The 16,026-nt window shown below is 34.4% G+C and overlaps 1 pseudogene; it reads right to left on the bottom strand.

Moving 5' to 3' along the window:
- Nucleotides 1–12,081: 12,081 nt before the first annotated feature.
- LOC149558834 (alpha-dioxygenase PIOX-like) overlaps nucleotides 12,082–16,026 on the bottom strand; it is a 36,310-nt pseudogene continuing 32,365 nt past the window's right edge.

Here is a 16,026-nt window from a genome sequence, read left to right as displayed (position 1 = left end):
AGGGTCCCATTGGACCCTTACCTGCTCTATGGTTCGACCCCTGAGGGTCAACTCCCGCTGCTCCAGAATACGTATTGGCTCCAAAGCCAGCTGCCCGTCCTCTACCTGTAAAGCATTCCAATCAAGAATATGTACAACATCAGGAATATACTGTCTAAGTACTGATACATGGAAAACATCATGAATGCGAGCAAGGCTGGGCGGTAAAGCAAGACGATAGGCAACTGGACCAATCCTCTCAAGAATATCGAATGGTCCCACAAAGCGAGGTGCTAGCTTCGAGCCCTTTCCATAATGGATCGGACTCTTCCGCGGACGCACTCTCAAGAAAACTTTCTCTCCCATAGCAAACTGCTTATCTGACCTATGAGCATCAGCATACTTCTTCTGCCTATCCTGTGCCGTTGTCAAGTGCTCTCGGATACGCACCACCTGTTGCTCCATGTCACGAAGCATCTCTGGGCCCAACAAGATGCGATCCTCAAGGCTATCCCAACTCAAAGGTGTACGACAAGGGCGTCAATATAAGGCTTGGAAAGGTGCCATGCCAATAGAACTGTGATACCCATTGTTGTAAGCAAACTCCACTAGGTAGAGATAGTCCTCCCAATGAGTCTGCCTATCCATCACGTACATCCTCAACATATCCTCGAGAACCTGATTCACTCTCTTTGTCTGCCCATCTGTCTCTGGGTGATATGCTGAACTGAAGTTCAACTGCGCTCCCAGATCATGCTGTAGTGATGTCCAAAATGCGGAAGTGAAAACATGATCCCTATCCGAAATGATCTTTCGGGGAATACCATGTAGTCTCACAATGTCATGCATGAAGACATTAGCTACTGAAGCTGCAGTGTAGGAAGACCTGATTGGTGCAAAATGTGCCACCTTGGTCAACCGATCAACGGTGACCATGATAGCATCATGACGACGAAGAGTCATAGGTAATCCTACTATGAAATCCATAGAGATGATGTCCCACTTCCATGAAGGAACGAGATTTGGTTGCAAAAGTCCTGCCGGATACTGGTGTTCTGCCTTGACTCTCTGACACTCAAGACATCTAGCCACAAAATCAGCAATGTCGCACTTCATCTCGGACCAATAGAATAAACGTCGCAAATCTGCATGCATCTTCTTGACACCTGGATGTACCGAGTAAGGTGCATGATGGGCCTCTGATAGGATCAATATGCGAAGCTCATCCAGTAGCGGCACATAGATCCTTCCTGAAAGTCTCAAAAGGCCATCTGACTCTAGGACATAGCCTAAAAAATTTCCCTCCAAGGATCTCCCTGAATTGATCTCACTGCACACCTCCAGATACCATGAATCAGTGGGGAGTGCCTGAAGTATCTGACATCTCAAATCGACACTAAGAGTCATAGATGATATCACATGTTTCCTGCGACTCAAAGCATCAGCTACGACATTCTCCTTCCCCTGGATATACTTCACCTCAAAGTCATACTCGCACAAAAACTCCATCCAACACCTTTGCCTAGCATTCAGATTAGGCTGCGTGAATATGTATTGAAGACTACGATGATCGCTATGTAGTTCAAATCTATGTCCCAACAAGAAATGTATCCATCTCACTAAGGCATGAACTACTGCTGCTAACTCAAGGTCATGTGTAGGATAATTCAACTCATGATCCTTGAGTTTGCGTGACTCATATGCAATCACTCGACCATTCTGCATTAGAACTGCTCCAATACCCTCGAGGGAAGCATCTGTACACACCATGAACTCACCTTCTAGATCAGGTACAACTAAGATCGGTGCACTCGTCAGAAGCTCTTTGAGTTTCTGAAATGCTTCTACACACTTTTCTGTCCAAAGAAACTTCTTTCCTTTCCTCTGAAGGGAGGTAATAGGGTGTGCTATTCTGGAGAAGTTTTGAACAAATCTGCAATAATACCCAGCTAGACCCATGAAACTACGAATCTCCGACACAGTAGTGGGTGCAGGCCAATCTACTATTGCCTGGATCTTCGCAGGGTCTACAGAGATACCTTTGCCTGAAATAACGTGTCCCAAATACTGTATCTCTGATTGAAAGAAATCACACTTTGCCGCATTGGCATAAAGTTGATTATCTCTCAAGCACTGCAAAACTAAACTCAAATGTTCCTCATGTTCCTTTTGGGACTTAGAATATATCAGAATATCATCGAGGAACACAAGAACAAATCTATCAAGATAGGAACGGAACACCCCATTCATTAAGCACATGAAAACTGATGGAGCGTTCGTCAGCCCAAAGGGTACCACTGTGAACTCATAATGCCCGTAGCGAGTTTGGAAGGCGGTCTTATGAATATCAGCCTCCTTGATGCGAAGTTGGTGGTATCCTGACTTAAGATCAATCTTAGAGAACACTGTAGCTCCCTTGATCTGATCAAATAAATCATCAATCCTTGGTAAAGGATACCTATTCTTTATTGTCACCTTATTCAGCTGTCTGTAATCGATGCAAAGGTGCAAAGAACCATCCTTCTTCTTCACAAAGAGCACTGGAGCTCCCCATGGTGATACACTAGGTCGAATACTACCCTTGGCCAAAAGTTCCTCTAACTGCAAACGCAACTCACTTAGCTCCTGAGTGGTCATACGGTAAGGAGCTCTAGAAATAGGTTCCGCTCCTGGAGTGAGCTCAATGCTAAAATCAATGTCTCTCTTCGGAGGCATGCCTGGAATCTCACTCGGAAAGACATCAACATACTCCTGTAAAATAGGGTGATCTAGGGTCTTCCTCGTAGATTCTTCCTCATCAAGCTCATTTACCGAAATGGCAAATACCTGACACCCCTTACGAAAGCTTCGCTTAAGTTGCATAGCAGAGATCATTCGTAGGGATATAGGTCTCGGTATCCCCACAATTTCAACATCCTTCCCTTGGTCATCCTGACACATAATGGTCTTCTTTCTACAGTCAATACTAGCCCTATGAGAGCCAAGCCAATCCATACCTAAGACCACATCGTAGGAGCCAAGAGGAATAACTCGAAAATTGACTGAAGTCTCAAACCCTCCTATGCTAAGTCCACACTTGTGAACTACCGAATCTGTGGAAACTTTAGCACCTGAGGCTAGTTCCACTTGCCAACCATGGTCTTGCTTAACCGCCTCCAGCTTACACTTATCAACTAGAGATGGAGAAATGAAAGAAATGGTAGCACCTGAATCAAATAATACAGAGAGAGGTGTACCTCGGATAGCTCCTGTAGTCTCGACTACTGTCCCCTGATGGTCTGCCTGACAGTGATCCACCGCTGCAAATACTCTATGAGATCCACCTGTATTTCTGACTGTAGGCTCAGATGCTGCTGGCCTGGGTCCTGAATACTGAGATGCTCGCTGTGGGCAGTATGCTGCAATATGACCAATCTATCCACACGAATAACATCCTGTGCCTCTGCCATATCCTCTCCCTATAGGTGGTGCATTCGACCGCTGTTGGCTACCCCTGCTAGCAAAAGACTGGTTGCTCTGTGCAGGCCGAGATTGCTGATTCTGCCTATTACGTTGAGCATTGCGATTGATCCTAGAGTTGGATCCACCGCCACCATGCTGTGCCTGAGGGTAAAATCCCTTATGCTGCTGAGGCTGCTGCTGAGAATACTGATTCCTCCTAGGGAAGGGAGGCTTCCTGATTCCACCGGAATTGTGGTTGCCCTTAGATCCTGCTATAGTAGGCGCTCCCACAAATCTCCCTTGTCCAAAGTTGACACTCTACTCTACCAGGATAGCTCGATGTACCGCATCCTAGAGGGTCTTAGGCTCAAATACCTTAACACCCCCAATAAAACGGTTGTTCAAGCCTCGAATGAAATGTTGTGCCAACTGTGCTGGGTTGTCACTGAATCCCGAAAAAGGCATGAGCTCATAGAACTTGCGCTCATACTCTACAACGGTCATAGTGAACTGTCTCAGGTTATGGAACTCATCTGCTCTATGCTGCTTCCATTCCTCTGGTAGGAATCGCTCATGAAAACTCTCCAAGAAAATCTCCCAAGTGACACTACCCATGTCAATGCCCAACTTCTTCTCCTCAATAGTCCACCAGGTGGCTCCAAATAACTCTAGATTGGTAATGGCAAACCTCGCTTTGACATTACTATCAAAGTCCTGCATAGCAAAAATCCTGTCAAGGGCAATAAGCCACTGCTCAGCTACATACCCAGAACCTTGCCCATTAAAGGGCTTGATCTTGGACCTCTGAAGATCCTTCATCTGAGAAGATACTATGAATCTATGTCGATCCTTCTGAGGACTCCTAGATCTACGTCTATGCTCATGTCCAACCTGGTGTGCTCTATCCTGCTCAAGAACAGGAGGTAAGCAATCAATAAGGGTTCGCATCATTTGCCTCAGATCAACCTCCTCAGAGTCGGCATGTCCCTCATCGTGGTTCTCTTCCTGATGCTCACTGACATGCTCTTCCCTATTCTCTTCCTGAATGGGGCTCTCATGGATAGACTCATGAACACTAACATCTTTGCCTCATCCACGACCTCTGCCACGGCCAAGGCTACGGCCCCTAACGGAAGATCTCATCCCAGATACCATCCTACAATAATATCCAAGACACAAGATGCTAAAATAACCATGAAACATACTACTGAAATACATAGATAAAAGACACATGTTTTGCAAACAAGATATTTTCAATTTTCAGTTTACCTATAATTTCAGTTTAAGTATAATTTCAGTTTTGAAGTTTTGAGTGTTGAAGTATGAATAAAATAGGTAACTAATAGTTTATATACAGTTTCAGTTCAACTAGCTTCAAGTTTTAGTTTAAGGTTTGCATTTTTATTCAACTAGTTAACACTAGTGGCGTTCCAATATACCCAGAGCTCCCAATGTAGAAACTTGGGCTCTGATACCAAATGTAACGCCCCGCCAAGGGATCCAAAAGAATTAACCTAAAGTTTCACTAAGTTTGCTAAACTTTTTTTTTTTTTTAAGTAAGAAAGTATGACATACACATCAAAAAAATAGTAGCGGAAGCAATAACATGTAATCATCGACAAACATACATTGCAAGTTACATTTCTTAAAGATCTCAAGACGTTGAGTCACGTTTAAATTTAATTAATTCTAAGTCTAACAACTAACACATACATATAAAAGAATAATCAGAAACTCCAATGTCCATAATATACATTTGTTCCGAATGCTCCTTGGCAAATTAATTCGGAATGCTCATTCATCCACTGTACATGTCACAGGGTATGAAAGGCTTAAAAGAATATACATATGTAAAGATCAAGATACAACATCCTCAAATCCATGATACAAAGTACAGTAAAATATATGAAAATTATTCACCATACATGATACATCCATACATCCATAATGATAAAGCATCTATCATAAAATCTAACCATCCATCATACTAATCCAAGAACATAGTGTAGGTAAATGCCAATCACGAAAACTCCAGCCACGGTGACCACAGAACGGATCTCAATGGTAAGAGTAAAAGCACTACCACCCGACCGCGTGGAACCTAAATGGTCCACTCCCACCGCGCTGAGGAGATAGTCTCAAGTCCCAAAATAGGAAATCAAAACCTATAATCATAAATACTCTCTAAGTCCAGGAAATCCTATAAGTATGCTAGCTCAAGGGTTCCTAAAAAGATCGACATCTATATCCCAGAGGTACCACAAGACACGTAGGAAACCTAATATGCAAGCGAGAAAGTGTCATCGCAAAAGTCATGTAGAAGTTACCCAAGCAATCCCTTAGGAATCTCGGGTCCCTACTGATCCTGCGGCCACTAATATCCTCTCGTACTGACGAGGCATACTATGGAATGCAAGGTCGTAACCAAGCGTCCTCTCTACCCCATCCTAGTCTGTACTAGCACTCATGACATGGGAGAGAACACACAATTATCTTGTTAGGTTCATTTTCTCTCATTTAGTGTAAATGTTTTCACTTATTAAAAATGACTTACAATGGGTTTCTCAAGGCAGCCTCTTAGGGCTCCAACCCCCATTGCAAGCCACTCTCCAACTCTACACATAGATAACCTACCCTAGCTCATGAACTCATAAATCAAAGAATCATAATAAAACCATCTCAGTCCTATGCGAGCAACTAAAAATATCATAAAAAGATAATCCACAAAATATATCAGTTCTTCATGAGCAACAGATAACATCAAATAGTAATCAAGTAATCACGACAGTTCTCTATCAGCAACTGAAGGCATCAATGATAAGTCACAAAATCCAATGGTTCTCTAATGAGCAACCAGAAAGTAATACAAGTATAACTGATCGAGACTCAGAAATGGTTATCAAATATACCTGATCGAGACTCAAAAAAGGTTAAGTTAGGTATTCTCAAATACATACATCTCAGCTTCACACAAGGAACTGGAAAGCAATCACAAACACTAAACACAATCATGTCATAGAACACTTCATTACATTACCATGGTCAGGTTTAAGAAAGATCGAGACCAAATCATCAAGACATCACATTCACAAACCCCGAGCCTCTGGTAACAACCTGAACTGGTCAACGCTAAACCAACTCCAAAACATTCAAAGTATAAAGACAACATCAAAGTCTCAGAGATTGGATCTGAAAGTATATTATTTAAGTTAAGGTAAGGTTTGTGATTTAGTTTAATGTCGAATTCAAGTAACAAAGTTTTCACAACTACCCTTTTTCGAATAACCCAGTTCTATAATAATTTACATTAAATCAATATCCAAATTTATAATTTAGTCAAATAACATTCATTATTAATTAACTTAATTAAACTAATTTTAATTAAATTAATCAATATTTATTAGATCTAATTATTTATTTTAATCCCACTACTAAATGTTAATTTATTAATATTTAAACAAAATTAAAATCTACAACTATTTTTATACAATTAATATTTATTTATTAAATATTTTAAAAGTTTAATATATTATAAAAATTAAATATATTATAATTTTTATTATTTAAAATTTTTAATTAAATAAAATTCATTTTTTTAATAATTAAAAAAAATTATATAAAAAAAAAAAATTAAAAAAAATGAAATCTTCAAAACGTTTATAGCTCGTCGGCTTTGGCCGTAGGCCTGCGGTCGCAGTGCCTGCGGCGGTAGGTACTCTGTACCTGTCGTCGCAGTACCTGCGATGCAGGTACTGTCGGCCTGCGTCGACAGTGGGGGCGAGTACGGGGTAATTCCCTCCCCCCCATTAACATTAATATATATACTTTTTTTTTTAAAAAATATATTTTTTTATATATATGATTTTTATTTAATTCTAATAACAATAAAATAAATTTTATTTTAACAAAAATAATTTTGTTAAATTCTTTTTTTATATTTTTATTTTTTTTTATAAAGCAATTTCTTCAAAAGGGTAAATATGAAAAATATAAATATATATATATATATTTATATATATATATTTATTTTTTTATTTATTTATTTATCTAAAACTTTTCAATTTCATTAAAACAAAACCCTTATCAAATTAGATCTCAATTTCTAAATCAAGAAAACAATGGTTCTAATTAATTCATCCAGTCTCCATTAATACAGAAATTATTGACGAATAATTAATAACTTCACAATATTGAAAGCTTAAAACTTTTATCACAAAGAATTCAGATCTACAAACCCCAGACACGAAGAAGGCAGGAAGGGATAATTTGCATATCTAATGGATAAAAAAACACAAGATCCTACCTGATCCTGATGCTATTATGCAATCTCCAGGAACTGTATGCGAAATCGCTCCACTCAATACCTTCCCCTTCAAGACTTTCTTCGTATCAGCCTTCTGAAATTTGCTTCCAAAAATTGTCTTCCTCCTAATTCCCGTCCAAATTCCTCTCTCTCAAAAATGAACCTCAAAGTTGTGATAAGCAAATTCTCCTCAATTCGGGGCACTAATTGTGCGTTTACCCCAGAAGACTCTTTGCACAACTCAGTTAACTTAAATTAACTTTTATTATCTTTTCTAATTCTTTTGCATTCAACTTTCATGCACATTAAGTTGAATGATTAAATAACTTTATTTAAAATTTCACTTGACTTCAATTCTTAATTAATTTATTACTTTAAATCTTATGTGCACTTTTAATAAATTAAAATAAAATTATTAATTTTTATAATTTAATCTTTTAATTTAATTCTTATATTTAACTCATGTTTAGATCATGCGATCTAGAATTCTTAATAAAATTAATATCTTTCAACTTTTTAATTTATTTTAGAACTTAATTGATAACATATTTAATTAATTTAAATAACAATAATATTTAGCATTTATTTAAAAATGAACTCCAAATATATTATTATTAAATTAAATAAATATTATCCTGTTCTAAATATATCTTAAACTTTAATTTCCAACTTTAATTCTTTTATTTAATTAATTAATTAATTAATTAAATATAAAGATATCATAATAATTCCTTATTAAATTAAATCATTAATTAGTCTTTTTAATTAGACTTAATTAATAGAAAATACACCAAGGACTCAAAAAGCAACATACGAAAACCCATCATAGAAAAATACATACCAAATCAAACAGAAGGGTTATAATCACCAAATTACATCATTTGATGCATTCGGAGGGTACTTAACTCAGATACTTGTCCTAATTATCAATTAGGACAATTGGCTAAAGGGTTTAGGATTTGGACTTAAGAGTTTATCTCCCCTCTCTTACCATTGAGACAGTGCGATAGGGTACGCTCATCCTGACAATTCAGGGAAGTCGATACCCGGTACCTGCAACCTGCATAAAATCCACGCATGTACAAACACAATATTCTAAGCTAAACAGGCAATGGCAGGAAGTGGTGCATCGTGTAGATCCCGACTAGCAAGTGACTACGACTCCCTTCCTTAACCATATCAGAAACACCATACATAAATAAAACAACACGCACACCATACACATGCAGTATGGGGTAAGTATCCATAAGAAACACATGGAATAATGAACCATTTAACTAATTATCATCGATAACTGAAACCATTGAATAATCATCATACATGCACGAAATATAGAGTACCAAGTAATCTCATCATATAATAAACTGAGTGTAAACATCCTCTGATAATCTCTAAAATAATGATACTACTCATCAAACATAAATTGGGCTAAAAGAGTTTGGCAAACATATCATAAATGTAGCTCGAAAAATGTAAACTAGGGGCAGGCACTACAGAATCAAAATATTAAGAAATCTTACATTACACTAATTCAATAACATATTCATTAGTTGTTTTCTGTGTGTAAAACTTGTAATAATAAAGTTGTTGTAACATATCAATATGATTTATCACATGCATGAAAATAAACAAATAACACAATATTTCATACACAAAAACCCTCCAAGGTGAAGGTAAAAATAGCATGGGGATGACACCCAAAAGTCTTCACTACTGCAGTAATAAAGTTAACTTGTTAGGGTTACAATGTTTAATCATAATATATGATCTACCTTGTGAGGGGCTTCCCCTGTTAAAAATGTTTGAGAGTGCTAGGTCTCACCTTGTTAGTGGATTTAACACTTCCAATAAATTAAGGACTCTACTAGGAGATTTACAAATATCAGTTAAGACCACTCTGTTAAGAGATTTATCCCGATTCAATTTGGTTAGAACTAATTTAGTACTTGAGTCTTAGAATACCCTTGTAAGCTAATTTGGAATCTTCACCTTACTAACTGATCCTCTCCTCTAGTCTAATAATACTTTTCTTCCCCTTCACTACTTTGAATAGCTCACTTTCTCTATTAAGAGATAACAAAACACTTCCACTGACTTCCAATCTAATCTCTATCTTTCAATTCACTATTTTCATATTAGTCCTTGTTTGCATAAACACTCTTCTCCTCTCATCTTATCGCCACATGATCTAGGTTAATGTCTTCTCTAAATAAAGAGTTTTGTAAAGATTTTTTTAGATGCTTCCGTAATTAGCCTCTTCATCTTTGCCATTAATCACAAAAGATAGCGATTTGTGATCCACGTCATTAAGGAATAAAACTCTATGTAAAAACCTCTACAAATATTAAATGTTCCTTCCATGTTGGCTTGAAAATCATTTACCTAAAAATATGTACCATTCTTGATTGTTATGTAAACTTTAGATTGCTTAGCACTTACAGATTTCGGATACTCAACATTGTAGTTTCTTAGTCTATATTGTGCTCTTCACATTCTATGTAATTCCACACTTGTATGCTTGAAACTGATTGGTCGATGTTGAGCTCAACTTGTATATAAAATAACTGGTGACCATATACTTACTTGGCTCCTATGGAGCTAGGTACATACATACTTATGTACATGACTCGGCCTATATAGAGTAGCTTGGTCATAATGATGATTGTTTGACTCTTCCTTGTAAATTACTAAGTGTTTGAAACTAATAAAAAAAAATAGTTAGAGATACCAACACAAGTATTATTTAAGGTCATAATTGTCAAAAAATTTCCTTCTCACATTCTTAGTTTTTGTTTTGGTCAAAATGGATTCCAAATAATCTTTATTCTCTAAATTCTTCTATTGCTAGGAAAATTTTCTGGTTTGAGCATACTGAGGCTATGTGTCTATACCTAAATGATAATTAGATGATCGTGTGGGATTTTAACATGCATCTTTGTACCTTCAAGAAACAAGGTGGTAATAGGTTCATTTGCTAGACTTTCCATATTTTCTTATTCATGGTATCTTAATTGATGTGGAGTTACAAGGTGGCTCATTCACTAGGTCAAACATACATAATATAGAGCATCTTATTCATGTTAAATTGGACAGATTTTTACTTTACAATTACTCACATATCTTGAATGATTGTTTTATCTCCTAAAATAGACATTGTGTAAACTATGAAAAGGGTGTAAATCTAAGTGATGGTTTAAAAGGTGAACTTTATATACAAAAAAACAAGAAGCTTGTAAAAGCTAGTTCAAAATATATAATAAAGATTGAGAAATTCAATGTATGTACTTCAAAATTCTCCTTAAGAATTGAAAAATAAAGTATATTAATAATTTATTAATGTAGGATTTCAAGGAAAGAATCTTACATGTAATAAAGAAGGATTAAAATTGAGCTCTAACTAGTTTAAAAATAAAGTGGAGGAAAGGTGATATGGATAACTTGTTAGCAATATATTGTACCCCACCATATTTCAATGATATATTGTACATTCAATTTTCACTATAATAAAATTAGCATTATCTTAAAATAATACTAAAATATAATTAAGGTACATGATTTTAAACTCAATATGAACGTAAAGGAGAACTTATAGTAGTAGAGTATTCAAATTCTAGTTATAAAACATTGTAACAATTATCCATACATTATGTATATTGATAAACACAAAGAACATAAGATCGTACAAGTATTATATATTGGTAAAAGTCAAAACACTAACAAGATAGAAAATTTGACTTGTCATACTAGCTCAAAACATATTGAAATAAGTAATAAATATATTTTTGATATAATTAAAATAACCTTTTTAAACATTCTTTGTCTAATTTTTTGAAAACATTGATAAACTATTTTATAAATGATAATAGCACAACTATTAAATCAGAAAATAATAATAAAAATCACTCTACTAAGTGGAGTACAATATCAAGACAGATGTACCTAACCATTTCATTAATGAGACTTGACATTTTATACCTCAAAAAAGTTTTTTTACTTATGATGTCATAATTATATTAAACATCTTATTTAAATAAACATTATGGCAAAGTGTTGACAAAATAAATTTATTCCATCTAGTAAATTCTAGGGGCATGGGGCATTCTTCTACTAGAGTCTTATATTATCTATATTATCATTTATTATAGATATTTAAATGAAATATATTCTTCTCTAGATATTGCATCTTTAATTTTTTTCTTATCTACATTCTTCTACTAAAGTCTTCAATTATCTATATTATCATTTATTATAGATATTTATATGAAATATATTCTTCTCTAGATATTATATCTTTTATTTGTTTCATAAACCTAATGATTACAATGATCACCTATATGGAAAATCAAGATACATTTTCTTCATGCTAGAACATATATCCTTGGTTTGAAAATATTAGGGAACTCGCAGATATAAGGGCACATAGTTTTTGGGCTTTGTATTTGTACTTCAAAGTTTTTGGGCTTTGGATTTTTACTTAAAATAGAGCAAGTACTAGATGAGTTCATCCATTTTTCTACCATTTCTAGGAATTGGCGATTAAGAACATCTTTCGAGCTCTCTATATTGTTTACCCTTCCTAAACCTTCCTTCATGTATAATTCCTCATTAAAATCATTGCCAAAGAAATTGTTAGCCTCTAGCCACCTACATTGAAGTAAATATATTAGAACCAAATAATACTAAAAGATATAGAGAAAAGAGATTAATGAATGGTAAAGGGAAGAGACAAATATCAACCTTGTTTCCATTAGTAAAAAGACAAAGAAAGTTGTTTCATTGATTGCATGATCTGCAATTTTTTTTTCCACTAGTCCAACCACCAAGTCTAGATTTTCAAGATCATTATGATAAATATCTTAGAGAGATTGAATTACTTCTTTATAATCAGTAATATCCCCCCACTTTGTAATTGGAATCATAAGAATATTTCTTCTAATTTTTTTGTATCTTGGCACACTACTCTCCCTATCCTAATAGACTAAGACATATGAATGGAGGATGCAATATATAGAAATGTTAGTGGTAAATTTTTGAGAATCCTCCTAAAAAAATACATAAAGAAGATAGTGGACATAAATTCCTTTCTTTCAAGTGTAGCCAGATCTATGTAATTAGTTATATCCTAACCATCTGGTTCTTGAACAATAAGATCTATCATCCATGTGGGATAGTTCCAAATTTGAAGGCCATAATAGGCTTGATGCCCCATACATACCATCATTCTCTCATTTCCAACTTTTTATAGTGTTTCTTCTCCATGGCTCCCAATTAGCTCCCTTAGATCCACCCTATAATTAACCACTCAATAGCTTCTGTATTTCTAATACTGCTAAAGAGTAAGGCCTTAGATCGACCCTATAATTAACCAGTCAATAGCTTTAGTATTTCTAATACCACTAAAGAGTAAGGCCTTTCAAAAATATTTGAAAAATTTTGTATTGTAAAAGAGTTTTCCTAAAGGAGAAACTGTTGGAATAATCTGTAACTTAGAATGGAAATTATTCTCATAGGATTTGAAGGAAAGTATGTTAACATTCTAAAATTCTCATCCCATAGAAATTGAAAGATGGAATTAAAATAAATCTAAAAAATTACTTAAAAACTAAAAAATGGAAAGTACATATTAGAGATGCAGGAGTAGATTGAATTAAATAGAGTTGTTATAATTTAAATAAATATAGGCCTAGCAAAAGGCCTATATTAATTGTAATTTTATTTATTTATGATTGGTCTTCACATGACTTAGATCTAATTTTGGTGGTTATCATTGTCATACCCCTTTATTCATCTTACATTGCATACACCCTACTTCTAGATTTCATGTTGGTAAATAATTAATGGAGATTTTTAACAAGACCATCAAAAGCTGATATAAACTTACTCTTAAAGCACTAGAGGGGTTTTCTTCTTTGTGGATGCTCCATGAATGTTTTAAAAAGGAATCTTGTCTGGCATTAAACTATACATTCGATATACAATCACGAATTCCTGTGTGAAAGAATATGGAACTCCATGGTTTATAGGCTTAGATATCCCAATAGAACCACTTAGAATTGAACTACCAGTGTGAATGAACTTTTCCTTGAATCTCTTACCTAATAATCCATACCTACTTGCAATCAAATTGTCAATATAAGTTCTCAGGTGCTCCTATTATCCACAACCATTAGATTAAATGTTGTTCAAAAGTTAAACTAAAAGGTTTGTGCACTTAATCTTATTTTTGTAGATTTTACATAAGAATTATGAAAAGATATCTTTATTGTAGCCATTTATAAAAAGATTATAGAGGCTTCAAAACAAAAAATTAGCCTTAGAAAAACACTCAAAAACAACTAGATAGGCATATACAATTAGTCATGTTTTATATGCTAAGGAATGGAAACAAAAAACAAATTAACCTAATTGTAGATATATGCAAAGTTATGTACATTCTTTAATTGAATAAAAACTAAAGTCTTATTTAAGAAAAAACTTAGTTTTTTTAGTAGTATAAGTTATAGAGACACTCCACTTTTATGTTGAGTGGACACACAATATGATCTATTGATCTCAAAGTACAATGTTTCATCACTGGAGTCTTATAGACTCACATATTAATTCTAATAGAACTCAAAAAACTAGTTATCAAATTTTCTATGGAAGATCACAAGGCTTAGCCTTCCCCTCCTTTTTCTAATATAGAAAAGACTCATTAAACTTTTAGTAATAAAACACTAAAAACAAATAAAACTAAACCCTAAATATATGCATATTTCAACACATTCTTTAATTGCATAAAAAAAATCTAGAAAAAGTCTTCTTAAGAAAAAAAAAACTTTTTCCAACATTGATTATCCACAATTTTCTTCCTTTGATGATATACCAAGCCTTTAATACCAAACATTCATCTAAATTCTTGTATCAGAGGTCCTCTCCAAAATCTACTTTTGACAACATAAAAAATTCCTATCTCTTCCTATGTAGAGGATAATAAAACTAATTTATTGCAATTATATTCACTTGATAATATTTAAATACTAGTTCAAACACATTCCAACAAGGAGCATACCTGTTTTAAGCAGCTCCACAATCTAGTCAATTATGTGGATCTTAGCAATAATGGTAGAAGTTACTAGCCATGGAAGGTGGTACAATCTACCATAATAAAAGTAATGTTGATGCTCCTCCACTTGTCATATTTCAAATACTTTCATTTACTAATAGGGTCATCTTATTCCATTTCGAATATTGAAATTCAGTAAGATACTCTATATTTCTAAAAAGGAATTCATTACCAGTACCCAATTTAGAAGATTAATTTTGTATATGAGAGTCAATGTGAATGCCACCACTCATCTACTCTAGAGATGTATGTTTTAATGTGTTGTGATGAAGCAGCAAAATTATTTTTAATTAAGTTATCACCAAAAGACTAGCATGGAGCATAAATTCCAATGAATGCACATGGCATAGTACTTACTATAGGTTGGCTCAATTAGAGCTATATGTTATTGGTAAGCATAGTGAAGTAGGATTGGAGACCATCACCCTATGAAAAGATACTAGGGGTTGGATCTATGGAGCTCATAGGCATATCTAGACTAGTGTATAGACAAAGAGATAGAATATGGGTAGAAGTTGTTAAGTGTTGGATGTGTGCACAAAGTTGGTGTTCAAAAAAGAAGACACCCCATCAAAAAAAAATTAATTCAATAATTTGATTGGATTTCAAAAAATTCAAAGGTCAGCCAAGCCTGGTATCCATGCTTGTCCATATTAATATAAAAATAACTTGATCGGGTTTTATAAAATTTGATTGGGTTTTTTAAATTCATATTTATTAAAAATTGGATCAACCTTTTTAAATATGTATTTCTTAATACTCAATCAAGTTTTTAGAAATATAAACAGTTACTCTTGCCTACATTTGAGAGTGTTTTTATACCCTTAAATGATGACAATAAAGAATTTTGGTGACAGTGGGAGGTAGAAACTCGATCGGGTTTATAAAGAAAGTTTTTTTTTTTCCTCCATGATACCACACAAACAAGTTATATATTCATTTTCTTTGTCATTTATTTATTTATTTCATCATAGTTTGTAATTTTCTTTTTAATTTGTAGGATTTTTATTTTTTTCCACAATTTATAAGATTCTTAATTATTTTTAAAAAAAATATAATATAAGATGTATCAATGACTTTACAAAAATGAAATAGACTTAAAATACTACCTCCAACACAAATAACAGAATAAAACCCTCCACCCATAGTGATGCAATCACAAAACCCTAAAACCATTGTGACACAAACACGGAAGCCT

This window comes from Cupressus sempervirens, chromosome 5, assembly GCF_028749045.1.
Source record: "Cupressus sempervirens isolate cs-2001-9-10 chromosome 5, ASM2874904v1, whole genome shotgun sequence".
NCBI classification, from domain to species: Eukaryota; Viridiplantae; Streptophyta; class Pinopsida; order Cupressales; family Cupressaceae; genus Cupressus; species Cupressus sempervirens.
This window is presented reverse-complemented; position numbering and strand designations above follow the sequence as displayed.